This window comes from Orbicella faveolata, unplaced genomic scaffold (assembly GCF_042242905.1).
Source record: "Orbicella faveolata isolate gen_17 unplaced genomic scaffold, um_ofav_v1 contig_46, whole genome shotgun sequence".
Taxonomy (NCBI): Eukaryota; Metazoa; Cnidaria; class Anthozoa; order Scleractinia; family Merulinidae; genus Orbicella; species Orbicella faveolata.
Window position 1 is genome coordinate 14,838,723 of NW_028301576.1, and position 15,743 is coordinate 14,854,465.

The 15,743-nt window shown below is 39.1% G+C and overlaps 1 pseudogene; it reads left to right on the forward strand.

Annotated features, from left to right (window-relative positions):
* The first annotated feature begins 120 nt into the window (after positions 1-120).
* On the forward strand, positions 121-14,175 carry LOC149098569 (uncharacterized; annotated as a pseudogene).
* Positions 14,176-15,743: the final 1,568 nt, after the last annotated feature.

The window sequence follows — 15,743 nt, forward strand, 5'->3', positions numbered from 1 at the left end:
ACTTCTCCCTCAGGAGCTCCTTGTTCCCCTCACATGTTTCTGCACACCACCAAAGATGATTTGAAATGGATTTGATCCAAGGTGATAGGTTGCCACAGTCTTTCTTCTTTGAATTTTCTGTCAGTTTTTTAGTAAAACTTTTGGCCAGATGCCAAACATCAAACTGATGATCAATTTCAGGGAAATTTTGCTTCATGTCTGCCTGATACCAACATGGCGATCAGTGGCAACAACTGTAATTTGCCCCCCATGATCTTGTATGTGGTTCATGCAGCGCTTAAATCCCTTCCTTTCCATGGCATTGGTGCTGTTTACTTCAGTAACTTGAACAACATGAAAATCAACAATTTTGAAAATGTGTCTTGGTGCACTTCACTGTTGAAACAATGAAATTTTTAGATGGTTTTTTTAACTTCAAGTAATAATACTGTAATTCATAAGACTTGCACTACAATAGTTACTCATAGATGATAATTAAATATTAACAAGCCACATCACATATAAGGAAGGCCTTTGCAGAGCTTATGTCAATTTCAGTTTGTATCCTAAAATGGAAAATTACCTTTGTCTGACAACTCTGCAAACCAAGACCTCTCTGCGTCCCTAACAAGTCCACTGGCAACCTTTTTGATGGCCTTCTTGACACCCTTCTCACCTTTGTTGAGGGAAGGAAAAAAAGAACTACCATTCATTATCACAGACTAAAGCAGACCGTGGCTACTAGCTTGATGTAGATTACAAGTTAATCAATATCAGGTAAATCTAGTAATTTGGTAGGTGGCCTACCATGCCAACTTTCATACGAGTTTCTGATCCCTTTGGTTGCTAGCCACTGCCTCAGTGCTGGTACATAGTCATGTGCAACTCCACCAAAGTGATGACCTGCAGGTGTTCGAAGATCAAAACATAAGTTGTGCCAAGAAACATAGGGTTTTGGGCTTCACAGAACACCTAGACCATAATTGTGTGGAACAAGTTGCATTTGCATAATACTCTTGAAACATTACATTATAAGAAATCAGCACGAGAAATTCTCCTTTCTGTGTGTGACAAAGGCATGTTCAAAAAGATGTAGTCCTCCAACAATATTTTTGGGATAAATCCTGGGAAGAAATGTCGGTATTGTGTTCTTTTAGGGAAGCCAAAAATATGCTACTTCAAACTATGAAGTGCTTACAATTTCTGGGTAGGGTGCACCGTCAAAACTACATTACAACTAAGCAAGAGCTGTGAGAGCGTCTACCACTGCTTGAGTCATGGGTACTTCTTGAGATGCTGCACAAGGCAGATCTTCTTTATCCCAATTCAGGCAATACTTTCTTGTTTCTGAAAAAGAAATGTCAGAGAATTATTAACAATGCCACATGTTGGGTTGCATTCAAGTAGAGATGGCCATAGTTCAAAGTTCCTGTGCAGCTCGGCTGGAATCATGTCTAGCGTCTTTTATGATAATCTAAATTTATGAAGAAGGAAAAAAAATGCAGGAAATTTAATTTGAAGAATCAATAGTTTGCAAACAAAGCAAAAGACATGTAGAATTTCCCTGAAAAACTGCTTCATGCAATGGAAACATACATCCCCTTGGAGAAGATATTGAGCATCCTGCTGTGCGTCCAACCTAGCTTCCTGTAACTTTATTTCATACCAGGCTTTCACAGCATTCTTGTATCCTAAAGAAGTGTTTTCTGGAAAGGGGGAAAAGAGGAACTGAAAGTTGAATGTTTACAAGAGAAAAGTATGCTGCATAAACGGTATGCTGCATGGCAAGGAAAAAGGCAATGAAAATAAATAACCTCTAAGACACGCTTTCTATATATTCCATGATCACTGAAGAGTATTATTGAAATTTGGTGTAGTACACCAAGTACAATATTACAACACTGTTATTGTCTGAGAGGAATTATATCACAGATATTTTCATACTGGTAGTAATGCATCTCTCGTCCACATTTCCAATGTCAGCTGCCTTACAAGCATTGACATACTGGGTCTCAGTAAGACCCGAACTGATAAATCCATGTAAAACCCTAAACAAGAATGACAGCAGTGTTAGCTTACACAAAAGTGAGCTTCAGAAATTTCGGAATATCAAAAATTTAAAAAATTACTTATACTTTTACCCCAAATTGGCTGTGTACTTTCTGCTGATGATGCTACTGGAATTCCATTGAAGGGAATGACCAGCCATGTAGTCCACGCTGACAAGTGCCACATGTCCATGCTTTACCGTATCAAATGATGGCAACTCTAGAGGATACCCACATAAAGGACACATGCCGCCATATTGTGCGATTGTAGATATGAGGCTTTGTACCACGTCGTTTGACGAAATAAAATAATCTTCATTTTCCGTACTTGAGTGTGAATATCGAACTTTCCAGTTGTATTTTTACCATGAGCCAAAATATACGGATCAGAGATATCCATTTGCATTTAGGCATCTATCTTTTTTGAACACGAAGGAAAATGTTGTTGCATCGTTGACAAAAACAAAGATTCACTGGCTGTGATTTTCATCTGACTTCATTTGAACTCTTCGAATGAGCTCACCAATCATTCCATCATCAAAAGGTTGCCCATTGGTGTGCAACTGGGTATACTTAAGGCACTTTTAACCCCTTGAATTTTAGATTTCAATCTCTCCAAACGCTCCTCCATACCCGCTTCAACCTCAACTGTTATTCCCAAAAACGAATAAATTTCATCATGCCCTTCTTTTGAGCATGTCAAATATTGCATAGGCAATGACATAGATGTATTAAAGGCTCAACAAAGTAACAAATTGTCTGTGAGGAGTCTGAGCGGGTGCGTATATTCAGCGATTGACAGAGACAGTTACAGGCGGGAAATTCAAATTTCCTTTGCTAAATTCTTCAATTAGCATTAGAAGGAACACAATTTTAGTACATTTGTAAGTTAAGTTCTTAATTTGGGTTGTTTTACTCGCATTAAGTTCTTAATTTATAGGTTTTTATTTGTTTCATTGCAGTATGGGTCTACCGCATCTTCCTCACTGAGTCCGCCATCTTTGATTAGGACTAGGAAACAAAGATTGTGTGACAAAGAGGGGGAGGAGCTATGCCTTTTATTAGCACGGGTCCTTCTTTAAGCTTGCCAGATTGTCTTCCAGAGCTTTCAGTGTTTAATTTTAATTTGGTTGTTAGTCACATAGATGAAAGTCTCAGTAAAAGAAAAACCAGTAGTCTTAGTCTTAAATGAGGAAGACGTGTTTTTTTATTTTGGTTCACAGTGGTTAAAAATTAATCCATATCACACTTTTTCTAAGTCCTTTGCAGCCCCCAAACCTAAACTTGCAATTATTCAGGAGAATGTGGACTGGCCTAGACACAGCATACTAGAGTGTCTCATGCACTAATCTCCAGAGCAAAGAATTACCATGGAGTTCAGACATGGTGTTTTCAAATATCTATTTCATAGTAAAGGAAGGAAATCGCCTGAAAAAAACTAGACCCTATATGAGGATGGAGATTTCAGTAAATGCCAACTTTCCAAGCAGTGGAATTGTGTGTTTGAGAAACACAGTGATGGGTACAGGATGCAGTTTCCTGTTAGGATGAGGGCACTACTTGGTCTTTCTCCCAAAAGTCATATAAAATTGGGGGACAAAGTGGTGGAGAAACTAAGGGTATACATAGAAAAAGTATCAAATTAAAGTACTATCCTCATGTTAGTTATAAATCTCATAGCCAATGTTAAGTTAAGATTAAATCAAGTTTAGATTTTTTTAGTGACTTCGATAAGTTCCTTTTTTAAGTTTTGACACACCTTTTGACCTAAGACCTTTTTCTTTGATGAGTTCTCTTGACTGCTTGACTGAGAGGTTTTTTGAATTCACCTCAGAAGTGGGAATTTCATCATCGTGGATTGTATCAGGGAAATCCTCACAGCAGGCCATTTTCTGTGTCCTAATTTCACTGATTTCAGTATTCCAATACTCCAGCTTTTTTTTGTATGCTGACCTTTCATTCTCTCATGGTGTTTGAAATCCCATTCCCTGCTTTCTGTAGAGAGTATGTCCTTCGCTGCATCCCATTTGTTGGACATGTTGAAGAGTACCCTTTTTGCTTCATCGTTACTTTTTTCCACACCTTGATTGGTGAATTTTTTAAAGCAGCCTTGCATTTTAACAAAGAAGGGGATGTGGTACAGCAGAGTGTGCATGTAAGGGGCTACCCTGGGTCTGGTATACCCAGGCCTTATCCCCTTTATGAGCAAGACAGCTCAACCTATGCTTTGGCTTGTACAGAAATGACATTTGCAGCAGTTTTGGACAAATTAAAATCAGAAATCTGATTATACGAATGCTCAGAATCAGTTGAGATTTGCTTCACTGTTTCACAAGTATCAGCACAGAGAACTTCATTTAATTTTGAGGGAAGTCCATTCAGTAGTTTCTTCTTTTGAGAACCAAGAAGACTAGTAAATTCTTTCACTTGGCTTTCGGAGCCATCTGCATTTTTTGTGCTCCATATTGAAAATAAAATGCCCAAAGAATTAATTGCCTTAACAAGTTTTGAAAGATTCATTCCTTTTGTTTGTCCCCTGGTTTTTGAGAAATCTTCCACTGCATCCCTCTCTAACACTTTGTCAATAACATTTTGCAGCAATTTGTCTGTGATTTGTAAAAGTAAATGTAGCTCATCTGGGATAACATTGGTGAGTGGAATGTTAATTAGGGGTTCATTTACACCTCCAAAGTTGTCTTTAGAGTGGCACATTTTTTTTAAACTCCTCCAGAGTCCTCCATTGGGGAGCTTCATTGCACTGGCTGAATGGCTTGCTGGTATCCCAACAATTATCTTTGTGAACTTTACACCATAAGCAAGCATAATCAGCAGTGGCAGAGTTTGTACCCATAATCATCAGAAGAAATTTCATGTCACCCCCTAAAAAAAATTCTAGCTGCACATCCTGCCATTAACAGATATTGTACCTTTGCTGATGCGTTCATTCACCTCATGAAAAAATTGGGAGAGTGATGCTCTTAGTGTTGCATACTTTTCGGGCCCATTTATGATTGCAACTGTTCTGTTGTGTTTGGGCGACGTAACACTTTCATTCAGTTGTAGGAATGTAAAGGACATCTTCATGAAGTTTGTAGTTCTTGACATGCGGGCCCTGTCTCTACTCAGTTTTACTGGAATTGTGCTATCTTTAAGTTCTGCTGAATTCTCGCAGAGTTCCTTTATGTGCTCTCTGGGGTAGAAGTGAAGCTGATGCTTGCACCAGGATACTCTCCAGCTGTTTTCTCAATATGATATGTTTTGTTTTGATTAGTTCTTGACTGTTTGACAAGATAGGATTTTGGTAATCCTTCTATGATCTTTGAGAGTTCATGGTGAACTTCATCCCCCACACAAAATTTGTACATGAAAGATAAAACTTGTTCAATGTTATTTTTGTCAACTTGTGATAATTTGTCATATGATCCCCTGGTAATCGATTTACAGTAATCTATAGTGTGGCTGCTCCCATCTTGATTTTGAAATTCAATGCTTTTTAGTTCGAGACCATAGCTTTTACAAAACTATAAAGCACACTGGGCCTTGTTTTGGAGATGAAGTTTCCTTCCCACTTGTTTTGCACCTAACTGGTTCAATTTTTTTCCTTGGCACTTCAGTGTCTCCTTCTGTTCAAGGGCTTCAACATATGCAGCCAAATCTTTATTTACCCATTCCAAGTCTAATTTCTTCTCCCAGCTTATTTATTTCATTTTTCATCTCATCATGTAATTTTTCTTTCTCATTTTCCAAATCAGCATACTTTCTTTTCCATTCTTGAACCTCATTTTGACATCTCTCATCTTCTGCCATAAGTGCATCCACTGATTCTGTCTCCATTCTTCTGACAGTCAGCTTGTACACTTTGTTGTCAAGTTCCTGACGCTTCTTCCCTGTGGTTTGCTTGAAGGCTTGCTTAGCCATGCTTGCTTTTTTGTGTAGAAGGTCATCTAAAGGTAAGCACCCTCTCCTTATAGTCAACCAACCATCCACAACAGTAGCATTAAGAAGATCTATGTAGCTTGTTCTGACGGAGGTACCCTCTAAGAGCTCACTCTACAAACGTAATAGTGGCCAAGGGATCTCCACACAAAACAGGAATTCATACTGCTGAGAAGCCTGCTGTTTGAGATAATGAAGAGAAAATTCTGTTCCTATCTTTGGTGCCCATTCTATCTTTTTTTGTTTGTAACTCGTAAGAATTTCAGAAATTTTTTAATTTTTATTTGGTGTAAGCAAAGTTATACTTTGTGGGTTTGTTTTTAATTTTCCTGCATATTTACTTCTATTAAAACCAAGCCTGGTATGCTAATCGAGGAGTTTTACAAGCCTGGAACCTAGTTTATATCCCGTGAAACATCTGTGGATTTATAGCAATAAGCAAAATGGCAACTGGGTGAAGTTTGGAGTTGTGAAGCTTTTCCTTGTCTGCGTCCGACCGAAATGAGTCATATGGCATCGATTACTGGACTACAGATGGAACACCAAGGGAAATACTGCACCTTTGGAACTATTTTGTAGTGCAAAAATCATCCTTTTTACGATTGTTTGGGAAACATCTTACGTCGCAAAAGTAATATCGAGTCAGGCAAATTTACTTCATTGAAGGGTTTATCCTCTAATGGATGAGTATTTTGCACGACTTTGGCAAGATTTTAAGTCAATGCATGGAGAAATGGAGTGTACAACGAGGGATGAAAGTGGCCACTTTGGGAAGTAAGTAAACCTACTTCTAATTAGCCATTTTTAACTCAGATGCAAAGGTTACACAGTACTTAACGTGTCTTGAGTTGGGCAGGGAAGAACCGTAAGCTCATAATTGATATATACTCCGATTGCAAATATGGCGACAATCGCCCCAAAGCAAGGCTTTTCGGTAGTAACCATTGCTAAGGCGGCTCCGCTCTGCGTTTCCTTTGCAGAGGCAAGTCAATTTATAAAGGTGTTAGAAATCTTTACAGCTTCTACACAGAAAGAAAATTCCATTCTGAAAGAGATATTCGAAGAAATATTACCAAGTTACATCTGAGAGGAGTTGTAAAGTTTAGTGCTATTATAAAAGCAGGGTTTGCATTTGTATTGTTATGCATATTTGAGTTCGCGGCGACAACACAATGGCAATGTTTATTGAAATGCCTCATTGGCTTTTACTGTATGTTTTTTGTTTTCTAAATAAGCATGGAGAGACCAGTGGAGAACTTGCATGTAAACGAACTTAAAGAGCTTCTTCGCAGCAGAAATGTGAGCCTCAAAGGATTAAAAGTAAAGGCCCAGCTAGTTGCAAAGTAAGCATTATTGAGACTGTTGATAATCAATAAATTTCAACTCATTTATTTTACGTTCGTTTCATTGTCTCTGTCCATCTGATTACTAGTTTAAGTTAAGCGTCCTTTATTCACTTCCTTTTGTAGAGTAAAAGGAGTCTTAAAAAATTCCCCTGCAGTGGCAACAGGCGATCGGGAAAACAATAATGGTGACCAAGCGAAAGCTGTTTCACCTTTTCAAATCAGCAAGAGTGATTCAGATCTTGTTAGAGAGAACGAAGAAAAATTTCGGTTCTGTCCCCAAGAGAACAATATGGACAAAATGCTGAACAACCTTCCCCCCTTCACTTTCAATTCTATAGTCAAGTATATTAGAAACTCTAGTAAAAATATTCAGCATTCCCCTGACTACATGGTCATGAAACCATTTGAGCATGGTGTCAATTTTTTTATTGAAGGGTATCTCCATAATGTTTTGGTCAAGCACCACAAAGAAAGCAAAACCTTTTACTTCAGGGCCCGTTGCTATCGAAACCTTCAGAAAAGTTAATCCCCGCATAAAATCAAGATAGCAATTTCTACTGAACAACCTTTTGATGTCCTGGCATCATTGTGCACCTGTGTGGCTGGATCTCTTGGGTTTTGTAATCACGTGGTAGGCCTAATGTATCTTGTTTCACACTATTACTTGACTAAAACTAAATCAGTCCCAGATGATTTGGTGTGCACCTCCCTTCCCCAGCGGTGGCACAAGCTTAGAGGAAAGAGCATCTCATCAGAACCATTGAGGAATATGGTCTTTAAAAAACCCAAACTAGGGACAACAGCATCAGGAAGCACTTCTGTACAGTCCTCACCTGATATTGCCTGTTCATTGTATACTGGAGTTAAGGCAGCCCCAAGTGACATAGAGATTAAAAGTTTCATAGCCCATTTGCAAAACATCAACAAGAACTTTGGGCTTAGTTTGTACATGAAGACTGGGGGTAAAAGTGTACCCACTAGAGCTGGGCCTGCACCCTTGGGAGGATATCGTAGCTATCAAATAGCACCCACTAAAGGAAATTTCAAAGCTACATGCAATGTTGATTTGTCTAAGCAATGTAACAGCAACACTGTACCTATCACAAATTATCGTTCATTCGCAGTATCTTTATATCTTCCCCTGTTTATTGTCACACAATGCACTTCAGAACATCAGCAATTTTATGATTCTCTAAGAATCAGTGAACAGGATGCTAATTCACTCGAATCTAAAACACAGTCACAGTGAAATAACAGTCCATGGTGGAGTGAAAGGAGACCCAGATTGACAGCTTCAACATTTGGAGACATTTTAAGTCGAAAATCTGTTGGTAATGCTTTTCTCAAGGGCCTTGTTGGGGATGGAAATACCTCTAGCAACTCAAGAAATTTACCTGAACCCTTGAGACATGGGATTGAGTATGAAAGTAAAGCCCTAGAGCAATATGAGAACTATCTAAAGCACAGTGGGCATCCTGTAAAAACATTTCCATTGGGATTTGTGGTAAACCCTGCTTTTCCATTCCTTGGTTGCTCACCAGATGCAAAAGTTATTGATGTGACAGAGGACAACCCATATGGGATCCTTGAAATTAAATGTCCCTACAAACAGAAATGTCGCACCCGAGACAGCATGTGCTGGTGATGGTCAATTTCATTTGGAAATGAAAGATGATTTCCCGGTTTTAAAGGAAAACCACAAATACTACTGTCAGGTCCAAGGGCAGATGGGGATAACAGGGGCAAAGTGGTGTGACTTTGTCACCTACACCTTTCAGGGGATGGTCATCAAACGTATCTATTTTGATGCTGAGTTTTTTGCTGCCATGTTGTTAAAATTAAAATTCTTTTTTAAGCACTTTGCTAAATTCTTTAAGGCACTGCCAGTGCCACCTGAAGCGTGTTCTGCAAGCACATTTGGCACAGTTAATGTTGTGGCAACATCATCAAGTAGTATCAGTGGCAATTAAGTAGAAATTATCATGTTAAACTTTTTACATGAAACCTAGTATGCACTGTAATAAGCCACCAATTATTTATTGTGTTGTTCCAGAAAACATGATACCTCCCTATAGAAGGCTTTTGGGGTAAAACCCCTTGCCCTGAAATTCTCTGGAATTGTCACTTTCACTTGAAACATTTGACTTTTGAGCCTTTTTCCCCCTCTCCCCACCCCTGCCAGCTGACTTCCTTAAAATCAATGGAGTGGGTATTTATATTTTATGAAATCACACATTAACATAATTTACAAGGTTTTTTTTACAGTTTTCTTTTTGTCGTTACTCAAAATAGTTTTGTTAATTAACAATTATTTACTGAAGTGGAGGTGAACAGTGGGGGATATCTACCACATTCACTGACACTGAGGGGAATAATCAGTGCTTTAGTGTATATCACACAAGTTGAATAACTACTGGACCAAAACGTCACTTTTGGTAAACACAGCGACGGGCGAAGACAGTTTGTTTGTCTTTAGTTGCTCAGAGGTGTATAGTACTTTGTTAATCACCTCAGTGAACCAATCAGCGCACGTGAAAAGCGCTATTCACTTGTGTGGTATATACTAATGTTAAAATTGATGGCGAAGTAATAATGGGATTTTTACATGTTTTTGCATGGCACAAACAGTCCACATTTGATTTAGACTACCAGCTAAAGACAATGGAATGACTTGATTAAAAATGTGAAAGTTTTTCACTTTGCTTATAGCTCTTTCCACGTGAGTTCTTTGTGAAGCTATTTCTTGAGTGGCAATAATTTCTGAAGGGGTCTGTTGACTTCACGAACTAAGAAATGGGGGGATATTGAGGCCAACACCAATAGGTTTAAGCAGGTCAGAAATGGTAAACCTCTTGTCAGCCATCACCACATTACCTTGATCAAAAGGCAAGTTGAGTAACCCTGACCTTGCTGTGAGCTCCCTGTCTGAAATGCTTCCTGCATAGAGTTGGGAAATAAATGTTGTGGCCACTGGGTGCGATGCCAATCAGACTTTTAAATGTTATATGGCTCTTGTACGAAGAATAGGTTTCACTGTGTAAAACTAGGGAAGAAGGGGTGTGACATTTGATCTCTGTTCCATCAATACTGATCATTGTTTTAGGATACTTATCCCTGAATGACTGGGGCATTGCTTTATCTATTGCCTCTCTGTTTGGCCAGATGTTAAAGAAGCCAAATTTTAAGTACAAAAAACTGATCCAGGAAATACAAATCCTGTTTACTGTAGAAACATGTATCCTGAATCTGTGGGTAAATCAAGTTCAAATAACCCAAGTCTCATTCTCACAAGCACCAGGAAAAATTCGTCCAGGGTACTAAGTTTTTGACGTGGGCAGGGTTTATTTCCCAAAAAGCCATCTGCATTAATTGATGATGAAAACTCTAGGTCCTCCTTCGCACTGTTAACATAGACAATGTTAGAACCATTCTAACCTGGGTTTAAAAAATTGTAGCGAGCCAGAAGGGTTTGGAAATTAGGAAATCCCGTGTAAAAATTGATATCAGAATCTGAGTGTATAAATCATGCTATGCCAAACTGGCTTTCGAGAAGTTTGTCGACGTTCTTCAAAAGTTGTTTATTTTAGAGCTCAAGTGAATTGACTTGTTCTAACTTCACAATGTGCTGGCATAAATTGTCGATTTCATCTAGACCAGAAGAATCACTGTCTGCTTCACTCACGCTACTGAAGGATGGCATTTCAGCTGATGAAGATGGAGGTTGTGACTGCTTATGTGGCGATTTCCTCTTAGGAGATGGTGCAGACCATTGAAAAATTGAGGGAACGGCATCATGTGTTAAACCTCGGCGACCTGCTAAGCCTTTCCAAAAATCAGTTGCCTTGAAATGCAATGAACAGATCTTAGTTCGCTTCGTGATCTGGAATGTTGTGGATACATCTCATTTAATCTTTACAAGCCAAGTCTATGAAATAAGACAAGTGAAACAAAATTGCCACAATTTATGTAACAGCAAGTGTATCAAATCAATAGAGATCGAAAAAATACCTTAAGCCTTTCTGGATCTGTTGTTGGAAGGCTGTGGTATGTGATCTTTTCTCCGTCCGAGCCTACTCAATATCCACTCTTACAACACAGTGGCACGCAACAGTTATCAGGCATGTTCTAATGCTGGAAAAAACTTAATGACACTTATTCAGCCCAAATTTTAGATATTGAAGAATGCGGTTTTCAAATTTAAAGCTTTAATAGAGTTGTGAATGCAAAGAATTGAAAAATAACGCTTGTGTTTATATACTGAATGTATTCTGTATGCAACCGTTTCAACGAAATGGAGCGTTTGCCACTGGCGCAACAAAACAGGATTTAATGTGTAATTTCGAAACTGTAAACTCTTTGAAAGTTAAGAATTGCCTTACTTTTATCAGAGTTCTTTCAAATTTCTCAACTCAGAAGAGAAAAACACTGGGAATTGGCCTTAAGAAACTCTAATATACGGGAAACTAATATTTGAAAACAAACGCGATTGGCCCTTAGCAACGGTTGCTACCGAATAGCCTCGCTTTGGAGCGATCGTCGCCATATTTGCAATCGGTGTATTTGAACGTTTCCTTATCTCCATACATTTTCTTATGTGATTTTGCAGCCATTATGGCCTTAGTGCACATGCACAACCACCATCTTGTCCCAAATTTCTGGCAATGATGTACCGTATTTACTCATGGATAAGTCGACCCCCTATTCTCAAGGTCAAAAATCGGATTTTTCATCATTTCTGATTAAAGTAGTGAAATTCAGTCCAATAGAAATTTCTCAAAAGAGTTAATCTTTTCTTCCTAAGAATATACTGAAAACACGGTAAGTTAAAAAATGCAGAGCAAAATGTAATCATGTGCTGTGAAGTTTATTAGGACTTGTTTATATCATCATGATTTAAACACACAAGCACTTCGATTTACCATAGAAGTATTTTACGATATTTGGAAGTGCCGGTAAATCGCATTGCATTTAACTAACCTTTATCTGAATGTTGAGTTTGAAAGGAGATTTAGAAGACCAGAGGAATGCCGAAGAGCTTCGAAGGATCACTTGATGAAAATACCGCCATCTTGGAAAACTTGATAACAAGACTATGAATTTGAGGAGTACTGGAAACTAACATAACTGCACATGCTTTCCGCAGTTTGCGTGTGCAAGGCAATAGAGAAAAAAATAAAGAAAGAACAGGGCAGGGCAGGGAAGAAAATAAAGAGAATAAATAAAGACACATTTAATTCGTTGTTGGTCATTGACTTTTGTTAACTTGGTGGCTCCTAAAGGAGCCGTTTGTAGAGTAAGCAAGGACCCTGCTCACTCGAAGCCAGTGAATTCTTCATCATCACTGTCGCCAAACAAGTTCTGCAACTCTCTTGATGTTAGGTGGTCTGCATACACTCCATCTTCATCGTCATCATCAACTGGAGTGGTAGGTACATCTTCAGTTTCCTCCCAGAGAATTTTGTCCTCTGTGCCATCCATCGAATTGTAAATGCTACACTTCTTGAAGGATCAGGCAACCATCTCGGCCGAAAGACTATGCCAGGCATCCAGGACCCTCAAACATACAGTGTTTAAGCGATGCTGCTCTCATGTTTCCAGCAGGAGTGAAACTATTTTGGCCTTCAATCATCTAGTTGTTCCATCGCTCCCAGAGATGATCCTTAAAAGGCTTGTTTAGGGAAACGTCTAGTGGTTGAAGAATGCTTGTTAAACCACCTGGAATTACAGCGATGTCAGTGTTCGTTTGGCTTACTGCTCGTTTCACTGAGTCGACAAGATGAGCTTGGAAGGAGTCCCAAACAAGAAGACTTTTCTTTCTCAGAAGACCGCCGGGTCATGACCCCATACTTTCTCTACCCACAGCTTCAATCCAGCTTCGTCCATCCACCCCTTTGGAAGACAGTGTACGAAGACTCCAGGTGGAAAGTTCTCTTTCAGCAAAGTCTTTAATTTGAACATCACCATGGTCTTCAGCTTCGTTCCGTCTGCCGCGCACGCGAGTACCACAGTGAACTGCAATTTCTCGTGACCAGTTGTGTTGACCAACACAGTTTTCGCACCTTTTGCATTCACGGTTCTGGCTGATGGCATGTCAAACCAAACAGGCGTTTCGTCCATGTTCCCAATGTGAACAAGTTGGTAATTTTCCTTCCTTCCTGCTCTTAATTACAAAGCTGTGGAAGCTTGTGATCTTCTGGTCAAGATCTTCTGGATGCTTTTGGGCAATCTTTGTCTTCTGTTGAAGAGCAAGATTCTTCCGTAGAAGTAACTTCGTACACCAGCAGTTGGAAGCCAGGAACCCAGTTATCTGCAATTCAGCGGCCACTGCCTTCGCCTTGATGACTACCATGTTGCGAGTGACAATATAGCCACTCTGCCTTTGCACTTCAAACCAATGGAGAAGCTTCTCTTCTAACTCAGGCCACTGGGATGGTTTCCCGCGGTTGCTGCATTTGTTCTTCGGCAAGCACTTTAGTTTCTCGACTTGCTTTTGCCAGTCGCGAACCAACTTTTTGTTGATGCAGAATTCACGGCCTGCTGCACAGTTGTTTGACTCCTGTGCGAACTTGACGACTTGCAACTTAAACTTAGCGGAATATTTCATACGTTTTGAAGACGTCTTCGTAAACTCGGAAACAGCTGAGAAGTAACGTGGTCGAGGTCTTGTTAACAATGTAACTTAAAACACTTACAAGGAGGCTTTGTTTGTCTTTCCTTTTAACCTGTAGTTGCAATGTAATTGGTCCATTTCTGGTTGCTAACAAGACCACATGAACAACAGCATTTGCCAGGTCACTAAGCTACTGTAATCAATCGATGAAAACGAAAGTTGAGCACCGTAAACACCAACTAAGGTTTAAGAAAAATGTCTGCTCTACAGATCAAAAGACAATAGAAATCATCTCCAGTAGGTCTGCATTTAAACCACTTAACATTTATAATTTCACACTTTTTTGTTGATGAAAAATGTGCTGAAAACTGACAAAACTCGAGCACAATTAGAACTGGTTTTGTAAACTCGGTTTTCCTAACGGACTTTAGGTAATTGTTATGCTAATTTCCTGTATTGCTTGGTCAGGTCTTGTGTATGACTCGTGTATAAGTTGAGGGCGATTTTTTGGGATGATTTTTTGGTCATAAAAGGTCGATTTCTACATGAGTAAATATGGTAGCTGTTTTATACATTATTTGCATGCTGAATGCTCAGGTGTGATGTCGAAAGTGATAATTAGCATTTGTATGGAAAGGCTTTTTCATGGTTAAAGATGCTACGCAAAACAATCTTTAAAGTGTAGTTAAGATAACAAAAGTAAAGGCGAATCCAGACTAAGTAAGGACTCTGAATGAGAGGTGTTTGGCTGGATTTTGAAAGAAAAACGTTCTGGATGCTCTACAGTGGTGAATGTTAATTAATTAAGGCTGCTTCACAAATGTGACACAAATGTAGACGCATGCAAGCTTGACAACATAAACAAGACAGGATTGTGGACAAGAAACCATTCTAATATAGCCAATGGGGGTGTGGCAGTCATTTTGTGTGTGTGGCTTGATTTCTTTTCCAGTTAAAATGTGCGTCTTACGGAAAGAAGGAGAATATTCCGGTTGTTATCCTTACATTACTGCTTTTTTGTGTCACACCTATGAAACACTGATTTTCCTTTTGGGTTTTCGATAACTTGTAGTCAAGGAATGTCAAAATTCCCAGGTGATTTCTGATGTATTGCTTGTGGATGTATGTTAGAAGAAACAAGCCCTTCCATCCAAGTCAGGTTGCTTTTGTTGTATGCATGGAACGTTGCAATGGAAGTGTACATTGCAAGGCTTTCTGTACAGACGGCCTTGGAATGACCACTCCCTTATCATTTTAGAGAACATCACTAGGTCTTCTAGTGAAGCAGGGATGGTTACCTTTGGCATCAGTGTATTTCCACAACCAAAGCATACACTGGTTTAAGTAGGATAGTATTACAGTTGGTAAACAATAAACTGTCATTTACTAGGAGAATGGAAACATGGGACGTAAAGCTAATAAGGCTGATTGGTTGGCAAAGGCTGTTGACTTGCTGTGGGCGAGGGAAACTGAAAAGCTGCCTTTGGGGTTGTTGAATGTTTAACTGGGGTTGTTGAGTTGCAGTGAAACTAGTTGGAAAAATTGCCTCTGCACCACATCGGTTGGACACAATGGACAATAACTTTGTACCAAGATTATTTACATCGTATTGCAAACTTCTGTGCAATTGTTAAATATCTTCCCAAAGGAAATCATTTCTAACAACACCAAATATCGAAAACGAATTTTGAAGTTCATTTGAAACACTTGAAAGTACTGGTAAAATGAAACTGATGATGAAATTTTACTTGTGTTCGCATAATTTCTCTGAACTTTTTGCAATTTATTTGGTCTAGTTCCCATGGGAAATTGTTTCTGGTGTTA